Source organism: Equus caballus, chromosome 16 (assembly GCF_041296265.1).
Source record: "Equus caballus isolate H_3958 breed thoroughbred chromosome 16, TB-T2T, whole genome shotgun sequence".
Classification (NCBI taxonomy): domain Eukaryota; kingdom Metazoa; phylum Chordata; class Mammalia; order Perissodactyla; family Equidae; genus Equus; species Equus caballus.
Window position 1 is genome coordinate 47822032 of NC_091699.1, and position 18248 is coordinate 47840279.

The 18248-nt window shown below is 37.1% G+C and overlaps 1 protein-coding gene across 38 annotated transcripts in view; it reads right to left on the reverse strand.

The window, feature by feature from the left end:
• Nucleotides 1-18248, reverse strand: part of DOCK3 (dedicator of cytokinesis 3) — a 437902-nt gene that overhangs the window by 267219 nt on the left and 152435 nt on the right. The window lies entirely within an intron of this gene.

The following is an 18248-nucleotide window of genomic DNA, read 5'->3' on the forward strand; positions in this document are numbered from 1 at the left end:
AATCAACCCATTGGCATACTTACCTGGATTTTGTGTAGTGCCAAGGTATACTTGGAGTCTTCCAGAATTCCCTCTATGCCTATCAGAAGTGACCTCCTCCTGCTTCAAAATCTCAAGCATACCATGCCCCTGTCACCATAAACCAAATGCCGGCTTGCCCTAACTTCTGGCAGTGGTCTGTGGTATGACAGAGGGTATATGTGGTCTTTAAGGTTAAAGACTCCTCTCCACCATTAACCAGCCACAGGACTGCGTGTCAAGCACTTTACCTCTTTGAAATTCAGTTTTTTCTCCTCTTAATGTAGAGTACTGATAATACCATCTCCTCTCCGAGAGAAGGTGGTATTAAATGATACATGTAAAAAGTTTTTAAAAAGTTCTTTTTAACTCAAACCTAGTGAAACTATCTTGAGATCAGAGTCTATCTCTCTATCCCCATACCACCACATTTATTAGATCAAATAGTTATCTATTATCTACTATAATTTTATTATAATTTACTTAGAGCACTAAAGAAATCACGCCAATAGCAGGCACATGTAATCAGTGGCTATAGTTCACCAATGAGTTACCAGGAACAGCCATCACTATTGAGCCAGTAAAAGCTTCCTAAAGCCTAATGGGGAGGTGTGAGTTTTATATACATACACATCAAGTGCCAATGGCAGCCATAATATTTTGTATGGTACCATTTATTCTATTAGATCTATTCATCTAATAAACCCAAATGGGTGGTGTAATAACTATCCATAAGAAAATCAGCAAGCCTAAGTTATATTTCTTAAACTCTATAAATTTCCTAAATAGCCATCAAAAAGAAATTATCTTTAAATATTTAAATGCTTTTTTTATTGCAGTAACATTGGATTATAACATTATATAACTTTCAGATGTACATCATAATATATTTCGGATTCTGGGCAGATTACATCATGTTCACCACCCAAAGACTAATTATAATCCATCACCACATACGTGTGCCTAATCACCCCTTTCACGTTCTCCCCTCCCCACTTCCCCTCTAGTAACCACCAATCCAATCTCTGTTGCTATGTGTTTGTTTCTCATTGTTTTTATCTTCTAATTATGAGTGAGATGATATGCTATGTGACTTTCTCCCTCTGATTTATTTCTCTTAGCATAATACCCTCAAGGTCCATCCATGTTGTCACAAATGGCCGGGTTTCATCCTTTCTTATGGCTGAGTAGTATTCAATTGTGTGTATATATATATATACCACATCTTCTTTATCCATTTGTCCCTTGATGGGCACCTAGGTTGCTTCCAAGTCTTGGCTATTGTGAATAAGGCTGAAATGGACATAAGGGTGTATCTATCTTTATGCATTAGTGTTTTCAAGTTGTTTGGATAAATACCCAGCAGTGGAATAGCTGGATCATACGGTAGATCTATTCTTCATTTTCTAAGGATACTACATACTGTTTTCCATACTGGCTGCACGAGTTTGCACTCCCACCAGCAGTGAACAAAGGTTCCCTTCTCTCCACATCTTCTCCAACACTTGTTGTTTCCCGTCTTGTCCGTTCTGACCAGAGTGAGGTGATATCTCATTGTAGTTTTGATTGCCATTTCCCTGATAGTTAATGACACTGAACATGTTTTCATGTGCCTGCTGGCCATCCATATATCTTCTTTGGAGAAATCTCTGTTCAGATCTTTTGCCCATTTTTTAATTGAGTTCTTGGTGTTTTTTTGTCATTCAGATGTATCAGTTCTGTATATTTTGGATATTAACCCCTTATCCAATATATGGTTTGCAAATATCTTTCCCCAATTGTTAGGCTGTCTTTTCCTTTTATTGATGGTTTCCTTTGCTGTGAAGAAGCTTTTTAGTTTGATGTAGTCCCACTTGTTTGTTTTTTCTTTTGTTTCCATTGCCGAGTCACACATGGTACTTGAAAATATGCTAAGACCGATGTTGAAGAGCATGCTGCCTATGTTTTCTTCCACAAGTTTCATGGTTTTGGGTCTTACATTCAAGTCTTTAATCCATTTTGAGTTGAGTTCTCTGCATGGTGTAAGGGAATGGTCTACTTTCATTCTTTTGCCTGTGGCTGCCCAGTTTTCCCAACACCATTTATTGAAGAGACTCTCCTTTTTCCATTGTATGCTTTTGGCTCCCTTGTCGAAAATCAGCTGTCCATAAATGTGTGGGTTTATTTCTGGGCTCTCGATTCTGTTCCATTGATCTGTGTGTCTGTTTTTGTGTCAGTACCATGCTGTTTTGGTTATTATAGTTTTGTAGTATATTTTGAAATCAGGGAGTACGATACCTCTAGCTTTGTTCTTTTTTCTCATGAATCCTTTGGCTATTTGGGGTCTTTTGCTGTTCCATATAAATTTTAGGATTCTATGTTCTATTTCTGTGAAAAATGTTGTTGGAACTTGGATAGGGATTGCATTGAATCTATAGATTGCTTTAGGGAGTATAGACATTTTAACCATGTTAATTCTTCCAATCCAAGAGTATGGATTATGTTTCCATTTCTTTGTGTCGTCTTCAATTTCTTTCAACAATGTTTTATAGTTTTTGGTGTACAGATCTTTCACCTCTTTGGTTAAGTTTATTCCTAGGTATTCTATTCTTATTGCTGAGATTGTAAATGAGATTGTATTCTTAATTTCTCTTTCTGCTACTTTGTTGTTAGTATATAGAAACCCAACTGATTTTTGTATGTTGATTTTGTATCCTGCGACTTAACTGTATTCATTTATTATTTCCAAAATTTTTTTACTGGATTCTTTAGGGTTTTCTATATATAAAATCATGTCATCTGCAAATAGTGACAGTTTCACTTTTACATCTTTTTCTTGTCTGATTGCTCTGGCTAGGACTTCCAACCCTATGTTAAATAAGAGTGGTGAAAGTGGGCTTTCTGTCTTTTTGTCTGGTTCCTGTTCTTAGAGGGATAGCTTTCACTTTTCCTCCATTGAGAATGATATTAGCTGTGGGTTTGTCATATATGACCTTTATTATGTTGAGGTATTTTCCTTCTATATCCACTTTATTTAGAGTTTTTATCATAAATGGATACTGTATCTTGTCAAATGCTTTCTCCACATCTACTGAGATGATCAAGTGATTTTTATTCTTCATTTTGTTAATGTGGTGTATCACGTTGATTGATTTATGGATGTCAAACAATCCCTGCATCCCTGGAATGAAACCCACTTGATCGTGATGTATGATCTTCCTAATGTATTGTTGTGTTTGATTTGCTAGTATTTTGTTGAGGATTTTTGCACTCATGTTCATCAGTGATATTGGCCTGTAATTTTCTTTTTTTGTGTTGTCCTTTCTGGCTTTGGTATCAGGATAATGTTGGTTTTGTAGAATGAGCTAGGAAGCCCCCCCTCCTCTTCAATTTTTGGCAACAGTTTTAGAAGGATAGGTATTAAATCTTCTTTGAATGTTGGCAGAATTCACCAGGGAAGCCATCTGGTCCTGGACTTTTATTGTTTGGGAGGTTTTTGATTACTGTTTCAATCTCCTTACTAGTGATTGGTCTATGCAAATTCTCTACTTCTTGAGCCAGTTTTGGAAGGTTGTATGATTCTAGGAATTTATCCATTTCTTCTAGATTATCAAATTTGTTGGCTTATTACCTTTCATAGCATTCTCTTATTATCTTTTGTATTTCTGAAGTGTCTGTTGTAATTTCTCCTCTTTCATTTCTGATTTTATTTATTTGAGCCTTCTCTCTTTTTTTCTTGGTGACTCTAGCTAAAAGTTTGTCAATTTTGTTTATGTTTTCAAAGAACCAGCTCTTGGTTTCATTAATTTTTTCCATTGTCTTTTTAGTTTCTATTTCATTTATTTCTGCTCTGATTTTTATTATTTCCTTCCTTCTTCTGATTTGCGGCTTCATTTGTCCTTTTTCCAGTTCCTTTAGGTGCACTGTTAGATTATTTATTTAGGATTTTTCTTTTTAGTTGAGGTAGGCCTGAATTGGTACAAACTTCTCTCTTAGAACCGCGGTTTTACTGTATCCCATAGAGGTTAGCATGTCGTATTTTCATTTTCATTTGTCTCCAGGAATTTTTTAATTTCTCCTTTGATTTCTTCACTGACCCAATCGTTGTTCAGTAGCATTTTGTTTAATCTCCACATTTTTGTGACTTTTCTGCTTTTCTTCCTGTAGTTGATTTCTAGTTTCATACTTTTGTGGTCAGAAAAGATGCTGGGTATTATTTCAATCTTCTTAAATTCATTGGGACTTGTTTTGTGGCCTAATATGTGATCAATCTTGGAGAATGTTCCATCCGCATTCAAAAAGAATGTGTATTCTGTGGTTTTTCGATGGAATGTTCTATATATATATCTACTAAGTCCATCTGATCTAATGTGTCATTTAAGGCCAATCTTTCCTTATTCATCTTCCGGTTGGATGATCTATCCATTAGTGTAAGCAGAGTGTTAAAGTTCCCTACTATTATTGTATTACTGCCTATTTCTCCTTTTATGTCTGTTAATGATTGCTTTACATATTTGGGTGCTCCTATGTTCGGTGCATAGGTTCTATGCATAGGTTCAATGCTTCTTAACGAAAAGGACTGATTCCATAAGATGGATACAAAAGTGAGAAGGGTTTTTTAAAAAACCATTCAAAAACTTAGTTTCATTGATTTGAACGCAAGAATTTTAAAATGCTTCTAACCTAAACTGACCCTGATAATCTATGAATAAAAAGGTTTATGTAGTAACATTTACTTTCAATACACTATGAAAAAGCATAATTTGGGACTTGTTCATCTTATGAGGGGATAGTTTTCAGAATACAGATCACAGGGATTAAATGTTGTCCAGAAGTAGACTCTAGTATTTTATTAGAATGCAAAAACTATTTTCATTAGAATGTAAAAAGCAAAAACGCATTTTCCAAAAGTAGACAGTTTGCTCTTTATGTCACATGGTAAGTCATAAACTCAAAATTTTATTTCCACCTCTGCAAATAACTATGGACAAGCAATTGAACTTCTCTGCATGTCAGCTCCCTTGCCCCTAAAATAGAAATTGGCCACCTCTCTTAGGGGTAGTGTGAGGATTGATTAATTCATTTCTAATAACCTCAGCTTCCTTAAGGAATATACAATAGATACATATGTTAATAAAGATCATCTATAGGTATGCACATTTAACGTTACAGGACCTTTCACATGTGGCAGTGACATGATTTTTGAAGCAACCTAAATAATTGAAGATGCTTTCTCCTTTCAAATCAAATCACCAAAATATACACAGGCAATCTGCAAGAAGAGAAAGCATGAGAAGCAAAAAAAAAAAACTAAAACCACAGTAAATAATTTTCATTCCAAAAATATATTTGGTGATAATCTCTCTCTCTCTGAGGTTTACATCTACTTTCTCTTTCATTTAAAATACAAAATCCTGAAGGACAGGAGGCATATCATAAACTCTGGTACGATATTTTACCCAGGATCAAAAATACATGGGTTTTGTTAAAAGATAGTGACATGAGAGGCTCCTGAACTCACCTCCTCCCATGGACACACCAAATTTGCAGCTATACAGGGAACCATTTCCTCCAAAAGAAATCCAGAAACTAGCTGAGTGACTCCTCTACATTGCTAAATGAGAAAAAACCCACACTGAAACAGGTAGAACAGGCAAGACAAATAAACCCCACTCCTGGCACAGCAACACACAACTGGGAGGGAACTCACACCTCCCAGATTCTCCCTAAAGAATGAAGGGTTTGGATCCCACATCTAGCACCCCAACTTTTAATACTTCCACCTGAGAAATAGGCCCCCAAAACACCTATCTCTGAAAGCCAACAGGGCTTCTGTCCACAAGACCCACCAGACTATAGCAAACAAAGAAACAGTTCTTAATGGGCTTACAAGGATTCACTGTGGTTGTCCCCCCAGGGCTCAGCACAGAGGGAGTGGACTGAAATGCCCATCTCCCAGTCTTTCCCTAGAGAGGCCTACTTGCATATCTTAAAAGCTGTAGCCTGAGGGTCAGGCTAATTTAGCACATATTTGGGACTGACTGCCATCCTCTCCAGAGACCAGGGAAACTTGCTGGTACCACTTATGAACTCTCCCTCTGCCCCACTCCAGGTCACCAGTATCTCCCTGGAAGAAGCATGTGCACGCATCTGGTGCTCTAGTTTTTGTGGCTGCCAGTCAGAGGATGCACACCTTGATCACCCGGGTCTGGTGGTTAGTGAGGCTTGTGTTTGTGGGTCCTACATGATCGTAGCAAAAAACCATAATTCTTAACCAGCTATCCCCCCAGGGCTCAGCATAGAGGCTGTTAGTCAGAAATGTCCAAAGCACAAAGTTATTAGAAGGAAAGAAATATCAGGATCAGAGCAGAAATAAATGACATAGAAACCAAAAAGGCAATAGAAAAGATCAATACAACTAAGAGAAGGGTTTTTGAAAAAATAAAACCTTCAGCTAGATTACCAAGAAAGAGAACTCAAGTAAAACCAGAAATGAAAAGGAGATATTACAACTTTACCACAGAAATACAAAGGATAATAAGGGACTACTAGAATAATTATATGCCAACAAATTGGACAACCATAAGAAACTAAATGGATAAATTTCTAGAAACATACAACCTACCAAAACTGAATCATGAAGAAACAGAAAATCTGAACAGCGCAATTACTAGTGTGGAGATTGAATCAGTACTCAAAACTTCTCAACAAAGGAAAGTCCAGGACCAGATGGCTTCACTGATGAATTCTATCAAACATTTAAAGAAGAATGCATGCCAATCCCTCTCAAATTCTTTCAAAAATTAAATGAGGAAGTAACACTTACAAACTCCTTTTATAAGAGAGCATTATCCTATTACCAAAACCAGACAAAGACACTACAAGAAAATCAGAAAATTACAGGCCAATATCCCTGAGGAATATAGATGTAAAAATGTTCAACAAAATATTAGGAAACTGAATTTAACAATACTTTAAAAAGATCATACACCACTATCAAGTGGGATTTACTGCAGGAATGCAAGGATGATTCAACATCCACAAATCAATGTGATACACCACATTAATAAAATGAAGGATAAAAACCATCTGATCATCTTAATAGATGCAGAAAAAGCATTTGACAATATTCAACATCCACCCACGATTCAACAAACTGGGTATATAGGGAATGTAACTCCACACAATAAAGACCACACCTGACAAGCCCACAGCTAATGTCATACTCAACAGTGAAAAGCTCAAGATCTAAGCCTCTAAGATCAGGAATAAGACAAGGATGTGCACACTTGCCACTGTTATTCACATTGTACTAGAAATCCTAGACAGAGCTATTAGGCAAGAAAAAGAAATACAAGGTATTCAAATTAAAAAGGAAGAAGTAAAAGTGTCTCTGTTTGCAGATGACATGATATTACCTATATAAAACCCTAAAGGCTCCACCAAAAATATTGTTAGGATAAATGAATTCAGTAAAGTTTCAAGATACAAAATATACAAAAATCAGTTACATTTCTATACAGTAACAATGATCAAAAAGAAAAATTAAGAAAATAATCTTGTACACTTGAGACTAACATAATATGTCAATTATATCACAATAAAAAAATAAAACAATTCCATTTATAAATGCACCAAAAAGAATTAAATACTTAGGAATAAATTTAACCAAGGCGGTGAAAGACCTGTACACTGAAAACTATAAAACATTGATCAAAGATACCAAAGAACACACAAATAAATGGAAACATATTCTATGATCATGGATTGGAAAATTAATATTGTTAATTTATCGACACTACCCAATGCAATCTACAGATTCAATGCAATCCCTAAGAGGATTCCAATGGCATTTTTACAGAAATAGAAAAAACAATCCTAAAATTTGTATGGACCCACAAAAGACTCTGAAGAGCTAAAGCAAACCAAAGAAAGAAGATGATGCCAGAGGCATCACACTTCCTGATTTCAAACTATATTACAAAGCTGGAGTAATCAAAACAGTATGGTACTGATATAAAAACAGATACATAGATCAGCAGAACCAAATAAGACAGCACAGAAATAAAACCACACATATATGCTCCATTAATTTATGACAAAGGAACCAAGCACATACAATGGGAAAAGGATAGCCTCCTCAATAAATGGAGGTGGGAAAACTGGACAGCCATATGCAAGGAATTAAATTGGTCTCCTATCTTACACCATACACAAAAATCAGCTCAAATGGATTAAAGTTGTGAATGTAGAACTGAAACCATAAAACTCCTAGAAGAAAACATAGGGGTTAAGCTCCTTGACACTGATCTTAGAAATAACATTCTGGATCTGACATTAAATGCAAAGGCAATAAAAGCAAAAACAAAACAACAACAACAAAAAAAAACAAATGGGACTACATCAAACTAAAAAGCTTCCACACAGCCAAGGAACTCATCAACGAAACAAAAAGGCAACCTACTGATTGTGAGAAGATATTTGTAAATAATATATGCGATAAGGAGTTAATATTTAAAATACATAAAGAACTCATACAACTCAACAGCAAAAAACAAACAACCCAATTAGAAAATGGGCAGGGGAACTGAACAGACATTTTCCAAAGAAGACATACAAATGGCCAACAAGTACATGAAAAGGTGTCCAACATCACTAATCATCAGGGAAATGCAAATCAAAACCACAATAAGATATCACACAATTGTTAGGATGGCTATTATCCAAAAAAAAAAAAAAAAAGAGTTAAGTGTAGGTGAGGATGTGGAGAAAAGGGAACCCTTGTGCATCTTGGTAGGAACGTAAATTGGTGCAGCCACTATGGAAAACAGTATGGAAGTTCCTTAAAAACACAAAAGTAGAACTACCATATGATCCAGCAATTCTGCTTCTGAGTATATATCTGAAGGAAATAAAAATCACTGTCTCAAAGAGACAGCTGCAACCCCATGTTCACTGAAACACTATTTACAATAGCCAAGACCTGGAAATACCTAAGCATCCATCAAAGGATGAATGGATAAAGAAAATATGATTTTATATACATATATATATACACACACAGGAATATTATTCAGCCATAAAAAACAAATCCTGCCATTCGCGACAATACGGATGGACCTTGAGAGTATTACGCTAAATTAAATAATCCAGACACAGACAAATACTGTTTAAAATCACTTATATGTGAAATTTTAAAAAACTGAACTCAGAGAAACAGAAAACAGATTGGTGGTTGCCAGAGGCAGGGTTTAGGGGGTGGGGAAAATGGGTGAAGGCAGTTAAAAGGCACTTTCAGTTACAAGATAAATAAGTTCTGGGGATGTAATGTACGGGATGGTGACTAGAGTTAACAATATTCTTTGTGTATCTGCAAGTTGCTACAAGAGTAGAACTTAAAAGTTCTCATCACAAGAAAAAATTTCTAACTATATTATGTGAAGCAATGGATGTTAACTAACTTGTGGTAATTTTTTGCAATATAATATATATAACAAATCATTATGTTGTAAACCTTAAACCGATACAATGTTATCTGTCAATTATATCTCAATAAAACTGGAAAAAATATAAAAAATAAAATCAATATATGCAATTTAAAAAAAGTAGTATAAGATCTCATAAGCTTATTTTAAACCCCCCCAAAATAAGTGTCACGTGTAATTCTAGTATCCAGAGAAAATAACAGACATAACTTTTGAGGATGGGAGACAAACTCCTCAAAAATTCAGAGGCTTACACCCAAATAAAGTTTCTGGGCGTTCTAATGGTCTAGGTATGCTGCGATATCCCCTCCCAAGTGAAAGACAAGTTGCTATACTTTGTGCCATCTACCGTGAAAAATGAGCCACAATTCTTGGTAGGCTTTTTGAATTTTGGAGGCAACATATACCACATTTGAGTATGTTACCTCAGCCCATCCATCTACAGAGTAACCCATAAGGCTGCCAGATTGGAGTGGGAAGCAGACAAAGAGAAGGCTCTACAGAAAGTACAGACTGCAGTATAAGCTGCTTTACCACTTGGGCCTTATGATCTAGCAGTCCGATGATTCTGAAAGTGTCCATGGCAAATTGGAATGCTGTATGGAGCTTCAGGCAAACACAATAGGAAAATCATAATGCAAACTTTAGGATTTGAAGCAAATCTATGTCCTGTTCTTCAGGTAACTGCTCTCCTTTTTAGGATTGCTACTGAGTCTGAACATCTAACTAAAGAACATCAGACAACCATGTGACATGATCTTCCCATCATAAACTGGGCATCTTCTGACATACCTAGCCATAAAGTTGGTCATGCACAGCAGCAATATATTATCAAACGGGAAGTGCATATAAGAGACCAAGCTTGGGCAGGTCTGAAGGATACAACTAAGTTGCATGAATAGGTGGCTCAGACTTCTTCAATACCAAATCCAGTCGTACTGCCTCCTCTCCCTTAATCCATGCCTATGGGCTCCTAGAAAGTTCCTTTTGACCCACTGACTGAGGAAGAAAAAAATGGATCCTGGCTTGCAGACAAGCCTGCACCATATGCTAGCACCACACAAAAATGGATAGCTGCAGCATGACAGGCCCAGGGGTGACCCCAAAAGACACTAGAGAAGGAAAATATTCCCAGTGTGCAGAACTTTGAGCAGTATATTTGGTTGTTAACTATATCTAGCGTAAGAGACAACCAGGAGTACAGTTATACATTCATTCACAGGCAGTTGCTAAGGGTTTGGCTGGATGGTCAGAGACTTGGAAGGAACAGGAATTGAAGTCTGGTAACAAGGAAGTTGGGGGTAAAGGTATATGGATGAACCTCTCTGAATGGTAAAAGAATATGAAGATATTTGTGTCCCATGTGAATACTGATCAAAGGACCAGTGGACAAAATGACACATTTTATGGCTATCAATCAGTTTTTTTCCTCAGCCATCCCAGCATTTGCCCAATGGGCCCTTGAACAAGCAGCTATGGTGAGCAAGGACGAAAGCTATGTATCGAGTCAACAACATGGACTTCCCCTTATCAAGGCTGACCTGCCTAAAGCTACTACTGAGTGCTGAATATGCCAACAGTGAAGACCAGCATTGAGTCCTCAATATGGCACCATTCCCTGTGTGGACCTGGTCAGAGGCTAATTACATTGGACCTCTTCCATGATGGAGGAGCAGAGATCCATCCTCACTGAAATAGATTCATATTCTAAATAAGAATTTGCCTTCCTTACCTATAATGCTTCTGCCAGCACCATTATCTACATACTCACATAATGCTTTATCCATCATAATGGCACTGCATGCAGGATTGCACCTGATTAAGGAATTTATTTCAAAGAAAAGGAAGTGCAACAGTGGGCCTGCCCATAGAATTCCCATAGAATATGTGGTCTAACCACATACTCAATCACTCAGAAGCAGCCAGCCTAACTGAAAGGCAGAATGCCTTACTGAAGACTCAGTTATAGAGCTTGTTGGGAGACAACACCTGTAAAGATCTATTTTACAGGATGTAGCATATGCTTTAAATCAGAGCCCATTATACAGTGTGGTCTTCCCCATAGCCAGAATACATGTATCTGAGAATCCATGGTTGGAAGTGGGAGTGACTCCTCTCACTATTACAATAAATAACCCACTCACAAAATTTTTAATTCCCATCTCAGCAAATCTGAGCTGTGCTAGTTTGGAGATCTTAGTTTCCAAAGGAGGTATGTTTCAATACGGGACAAAACAATGATTCCACCAAACTGGAAGATGAGGTTTCCACCTGGTCATCTGGGGCTTCTTATGCTATTGAATCAACAGGCAAAATAATCACTGCTGGTTGGAGTTACCAAGTTCCTAGGAAACTGAGCTGCTTCTACACATGGAGGCAAGGAGAACTATGTCTAGAACCATATGGAACCACTAGTACTTCCATCCCCTACCGTAAAAGTTAATGGAAAAGTACAACAACCTGAAAAAGATAGGATGATTAAGAGACAGATCCTTCAGGAATGAATGCTTAAGTCATTCCACCAGGTAAAGAAACCTAACCAGCTGAGGGTCTTGCTGGGAAACACAGACTGGATAGTAGAAGAAAGAAGCAATATTTATCAATGGTGACCTCATGACCAATTATGGAAACAAAAACTGTTGTACCTTTGCATGTTTTCTATTGCTTGTCATGTTGCATATGTTTATTTGTATATGTAACCATTTTATTCTTCTCTCCTTCCCATTTTCATTTTATATACAAGTTGGAAGTTCACTGTATAATTTAGTCTTTAAAGAATATTCAGTAGGACTGTACTCCAAATTTGAGGAGGAATTAATATGGCCAGCAATGGATGGATAAAATTACTTTTGGGGGGCTGGCCTCATGGCCAAGTGGTTAAAGTTCCATGAACTCCACTTTGGTGGCCTGGGTTCATAGGTTCAGATCTTGGGCATGGACATACACTACTCATCAACCATGCTGTGGAGGCGTCCCACATACAGTGTAGAGGAGGACTGACATACATGCCAGCTCAGGGATAATGTTCCTCAAGAAAAAATAAAAGGAGGAAGATTGGCAACAGATGTTAGCCCAGGGCCAATCTTTCTCACCAAAAATAAAATAAAATAAAATTACTTTTGGGACTGTGTATCATCTTGTATCTCCATTTTGGGGAAAAGGTGAGAACTTCCTTACTGTAAGAATAGGTAGAAAACATATGGTAATTCCTCAAAAAATGAAAAATAATTATCATATGATCCAAACATTCCACTTCTGGCAAACCCAAAAGAACTGAAAGCAGGGACACAAACAGGTAATTACACACCCATATTTATAGCAGTATTATTCACAAAAGCCAAAAGGTAAAATAAACCAGACTGTCCATCAACAGATGAAGGGATAAACAAAATGTGGTATATACATACAACAGAATATTATTCAGCCTTAAAAAGGAAGGATATTCTGGGGCCGGCCTGGTGGCGCAGCGGTTAAGTTCACACACTCCACTTCTCAGTGGCCCGGGGTTTGCCAGTTTGGATCCTGGGTGTGGACATGGCACCGCTTGGCAGGCCATGCTGTGGTAGGCATCCCACATATAAAGTAGAGGAAGATGGGCATGGATGTTAGCTCAGGGCAAGGCTTCCTCAGCAAAAAGAGGAGTACTGGCAGTAGTTAGCTCAGGGCTAAACTTCCTCAAAAAATTTTTAAAAGAATTTTTTTTAATTTAAAAAAATAATAAAAAAACTTTTTTAAAAAAAGGAAGGAAATTCTGACACATGCTATAAGGTAGATGAACTCTGAAGACATTATCCTAAGTGAAATAAGCGGGTCACAAAAGGACTGTGTGATTCCATTTATATGATGTACTTAGGGCAGTCTAAATTACACAGACAAAAAGTAAAATGGTGATCGCTAGGGGTCAGTGGGGAGGGAGGAACAGAGAGTTAGTGCTTAAAGGGTACAGAGTTTCAGTCTGGCAAGATAAAAAAAGTTCTGGAGATGGCTGATGGTGATGTAAATGTATTTAGTGCCAATGAACTGTACACTTAAAGATAGCTGAAATGATAAATTTTTGTTATGTGTATTTACCACAAAAAATATTTTTAACGCCAAAAAAATATGTAGAAATATATAGTTGCTTTGTTTTTGTATAAGAGTTATATGTGTAAAATACTGTATGTGGAAGCTTAGGAGTCAAAGGAGTGGATTTTGCTAGATATCAAAGAGGTGCCTCTAGTCTCTAAATTCACCCTTTTTGCTTGCTCTGAAACAATTAACACAGACCCCACAAATACGTTTTCTTTGCCAGCTGGCATGATGTTAAGCTTTCTCAGTAGAGAACACTGAAGAGACATTTTAGGAGGAAAGATTTTTTGCTGCTGCGTTCCAAGTATGTATGGTCGGCAGGCTCCTATATCACCTGCAGCTTCGCCATTACCTGGCTCCTGCGCATACAGTGGCCAGTAGAACCCAGCAGCTGGCAGCTTGCCCTGACAGTGCCCCTCATCCCACCCTAGGCAGCTCTGTAGTAGAGCCTGGAATGAGACACCTTCCTATGATCAGCTTTCCTAACACCCTAGAGCAGGGGATAGCAAACTTTCTTAAAGGGCTAATAGTAAATATTTTAGACTTGCAGGTTATATGATCTTTGTCACAACTACTCAACTCTGCCACTGCAGTGTGAAAGCAACCGTGAACAATTCATAAACAAACGGGTGAGACTGTGTTCTAGTAAAACTTTACTTACAAAAACAGGTGTCCAGCCTGTACGTTATAGTTGGCCAATTCCTATCCTGGAGGGCAGATTTCCACCAAATTCCAGAGGGTGGATTTCCAACAAGTTTTGTCAGAACAGCCACAGTAACTTCTCTGCATTCCAGTGAGCCATGGCCAAGCCTTCCCCAACAAGGTCAGGATCTTTGCCATGTTGGGGTCCTTTTCCTTGGGTCCTCTAATCTCAGCCAAAGGGGTTGTACCTGATTCTTTTATTACTTCTATATCCTTTAGAGATCTCTTTACTTCTTATTGTCATCCCTTGTTACTCCAATCCCCTGTTTTAGTGAATATATCTTTATATTACATGTTCTCCATTCCAAATACTATGTGGTTTCATTATCCTGATTGGACCCAACCTCAAACAAAGGCACAATGCTAAGTGCTAACTGTCAAGACTAAACAAGACTAACTCTGGCTCTTTGCCTTGGTGGATCTAAAAGCCTAGTGGTAAAGACAGATAATAAATACACAAACACAAATAATATACAGTGATAAGTGCTAACAAGAAGAAATTGAATAAATGAACAAGAGGGAAAAGACAAGGGCTCTTCAGACAGGGTGGTCAGAGCAAGCCTCTCTGAGGAGAAGAAATGTGAGCTAAGACCTAAATGATAAAAAGACAGCCAAACGAACTTTAACATATTACCTCTCTCATTCTTCCTAAAATATTCCAGGAAGAGCTTATCTGTGTATATATATATACCTGCATACATATTTATGTCTATTGTCTTTCCCAGGAAATATATTCTTCAGTTGAGAGTTGCCCACATGCATTTTATATTCAATGTACTGAATTTTCCAGAGGTCTCTAGTCATTCAAGAAGTAGAAATTTCTAGTCATGCAGGAAATGATCCTTTCTTGTTTCTATGAAATGAGTTGTCAATTGGCAAGCCAATGTCCTAACACGGATGGCTGTAAACTGGGAGTGGGAAGTGAAATGGGATCATTCATAATACTCTTCTAGGATTCCTTGAAAACCAAGAAGGACACAAGCTCTGCTATGTCCAATCTCAGACTACTACTAAATGTAGATACGTCTTCTCTACTTTTTTACTTTTCAGTCATTTAATAGATTAACCAGGCATTCACTGGAAATCAAATCTTGGAAATCGAATGCCATTTTCTAAATAAAAAGAAATTTGAATTTTTTAAATCAGATTTTAAGACTAGGGTCTTTTTCTTTACAGATTGCTTGATTCTGCTTAATTTCAAAGGAATGTTTTTCTTAAAGAAATATTAATCAAGTTTCAAGGAAATTATTAATGAATATACACCAACTCTTTAAAAATACCTGAAAATTTTAGAGATTAAGAAGCCAGAGAATGGTTTTAGGAACTATGACATCTGAGGAAGAAGAGCTTCATAAGCAAAAAGCAAAAATTTTAAGAAAATTACTTAAGTTTGATCAACCTTTAGCACCTCCCACACACAGATAGTCTGCAAGGGCCCTTATATACTGTTATTTATTTCACTTCTCTTCATGGGCTGGCTCTTGTTTCAATTTTACAGCTGAGGAAATCAAGACTCAGAGTGTTTAAATAACTTGCACTAAGCCACAAAGCTAGAAACTTGGGGAGTTGGGATTCAAGCCCAGGTGTATGTCAAAGCTCATGTACTTTCCACTCTATCAACTATTAAGTGCAATAAAATTGGTATGGTAGTTGATGACTACAGCCTGCCATGGAACCCAATGAGGCTCTGTTTCTTAGGTGGTAGGTGTGACCTGGGAGCAAAAAGAAGCTGGCCATTTGGGGAAAGATCAAATTGTCTATGTAACAATAAATAAGTAAGTAGATTTATTAAAAGTAAGAAAATATATACCGCTTCTAAAAGCAGGTTTCTAAAAAATGGGCTCTTCTTTAAGAGAGAATTTTGAGAAAAGCAAGGCATTTGCTTTCCTAGAAATACTATTTTCTGTGAATACAGAATTTCTTAGCCTCCAGTTTAGTCTTTTAGGGAAGAAACAAAGATTTATACCCTTTGAATCATCTCTAAACACTGCTGTGTTCCTGCATGTTCCTGATCCATAGCTTTACAACATTTCACACCTGAAACGATCACTTTCAGCTCCTCATAAGGTAAAAACATTTCCTGGAAATTAGGAAAATGTTATAATACTTTAAGCTTTTTAAATATGTTTCTGGCATAACTCAAATTTACAAAGCAAGCCTCAGAGCTGGTTGTGTCTCATCAAAAGAACGTCTTTGGGTATAATTTGCTCACCCAATGCTCTGCACACAAATGTAAGATGACATGCAATTCTGCTGGGGCTGCCTCTGAGAGAACTCAAGCTCCCCAGCCAATTCGTCACTGTTTATCTGAAATATTAAATACATTTCTATTGAAAGTGCACTTAAAAGAAGCCTAATAACTCAGCTCAAGCTACATTTAAACAGGAGGATGCCATTTCTCACTGAAAATTCATTTTTACAGAACGTTGGAAATGAACATTGTGATATAACTGCCACAGTTCATAACAGTATCAAAGGGTAAGAAAAATTAAATCAAGTACCTTATGTCATCATAGCATAGTGAGATCACAGGTACCATTTTTTTGGTCTTATTTTTGAATTGCATAATCTCCTCTTACAGTTTTTATGAACAGTGTTCTCTCTCAAGATTGTTTTAAAACAGGACAATAGTCTAAAACACTCTTACTAAAATTATGGATAACTATTAGAGAATTATCTGACAACCCAAATAGTCTTAGTGATCCTAATAAGAATGAAGGAAAAGCTCTAACAGCAAATTAGACAAAATCATACATCTTTTACATCCATTGTCCTATTGACATAGATCAAGATTTATCAAGCCAGTGGATCAAGATTTCAATAACATTCTTACTCTGACACTATCTCTAAATGGGTTTAAAGAAAAGCCATTATTTAGTCCATAAAGAATTCATATGGGAAGAAGATACTGGCTTTTCATTTGTGAACTCACATGAAGCCGAATATGGAGAAGTAATGAGGATTAGTTAACGTAGCAATATGGTGAATCTTTCTGGGATTTGGCTGGAGACAAGGTTTAAGGCAAAAAGAATAACTCAGATTTATTCACCCATCAATTCCTATCCAGTAAAATCAGGCCCAGGGAAGAGGAAGAAAGAGGGAGGTAGTGTGTTACCAAGTCACCTCAGTCACTTCTTAGCTGTGTGATTCATCACAGTATGAAGTGAGAATATGAATGCCATCTCACAAGGCTGCTGTGAGTACAAAATGCTTATAACTGTATAAACAGCACTGCATCCATAGCAGACCATCAATAAATGATGGCCATCTTTTATTAAAGGAAGAAAACTCTTGGAGAGAATTGTTTTTAAAAAGAAACAGAAGCTTTCAAGAACATAGAACACTTATCCTAAAATGTGGGAATATCATAAATCAGATAACCCCTTCACATAAAATGAAATCTATAATTGAAGGATAACATCAAAATGAAAGCAAAATATCTACTATATGGTTGAATGGATAGGAAAGGAAGGCCAGAAACTACTATAACATCACAATAAGGAGCATTTGCTGCTGCATCTGCACTTGCCCTGTGGGCACCTGCCAATCCCTGGGTTTTAGCCAAGTATCTTAGGCCAGAGCTAGGCTGGAAGGCTAGAATTCTACAAGGCAGATACCCTCAGTGAATGAATTAGGAGAAAAAAAATCCCACCAAGCACAGAGAGACACTGAGACTAGGTATGTGTCTCAGCCTTGGCTGCGGGTGGGGTGAGGAGCAAAAGGAAACAGTAATTGCAAATAAGCACTCCCAGAGGTCTGAGGAGGGAATCCACACTACTGTTATAGCCTAAGAAACCTCAATCTAAATGTTAATGTTTCTCCAGATAGGTAACACCCCAAGAACCCGGCAAAATCAAATGGAAATCCTCTCTGAGAAATGTTTTAACCCAAGCTTTAAGGAAATCCTACAGTTAGAGTTCCAAAAAACATCAGCTAAAAATAAAAAAACACCAATAACAGAATTAAAACAAGCTAATATGAACAAGAGTTAGAAAA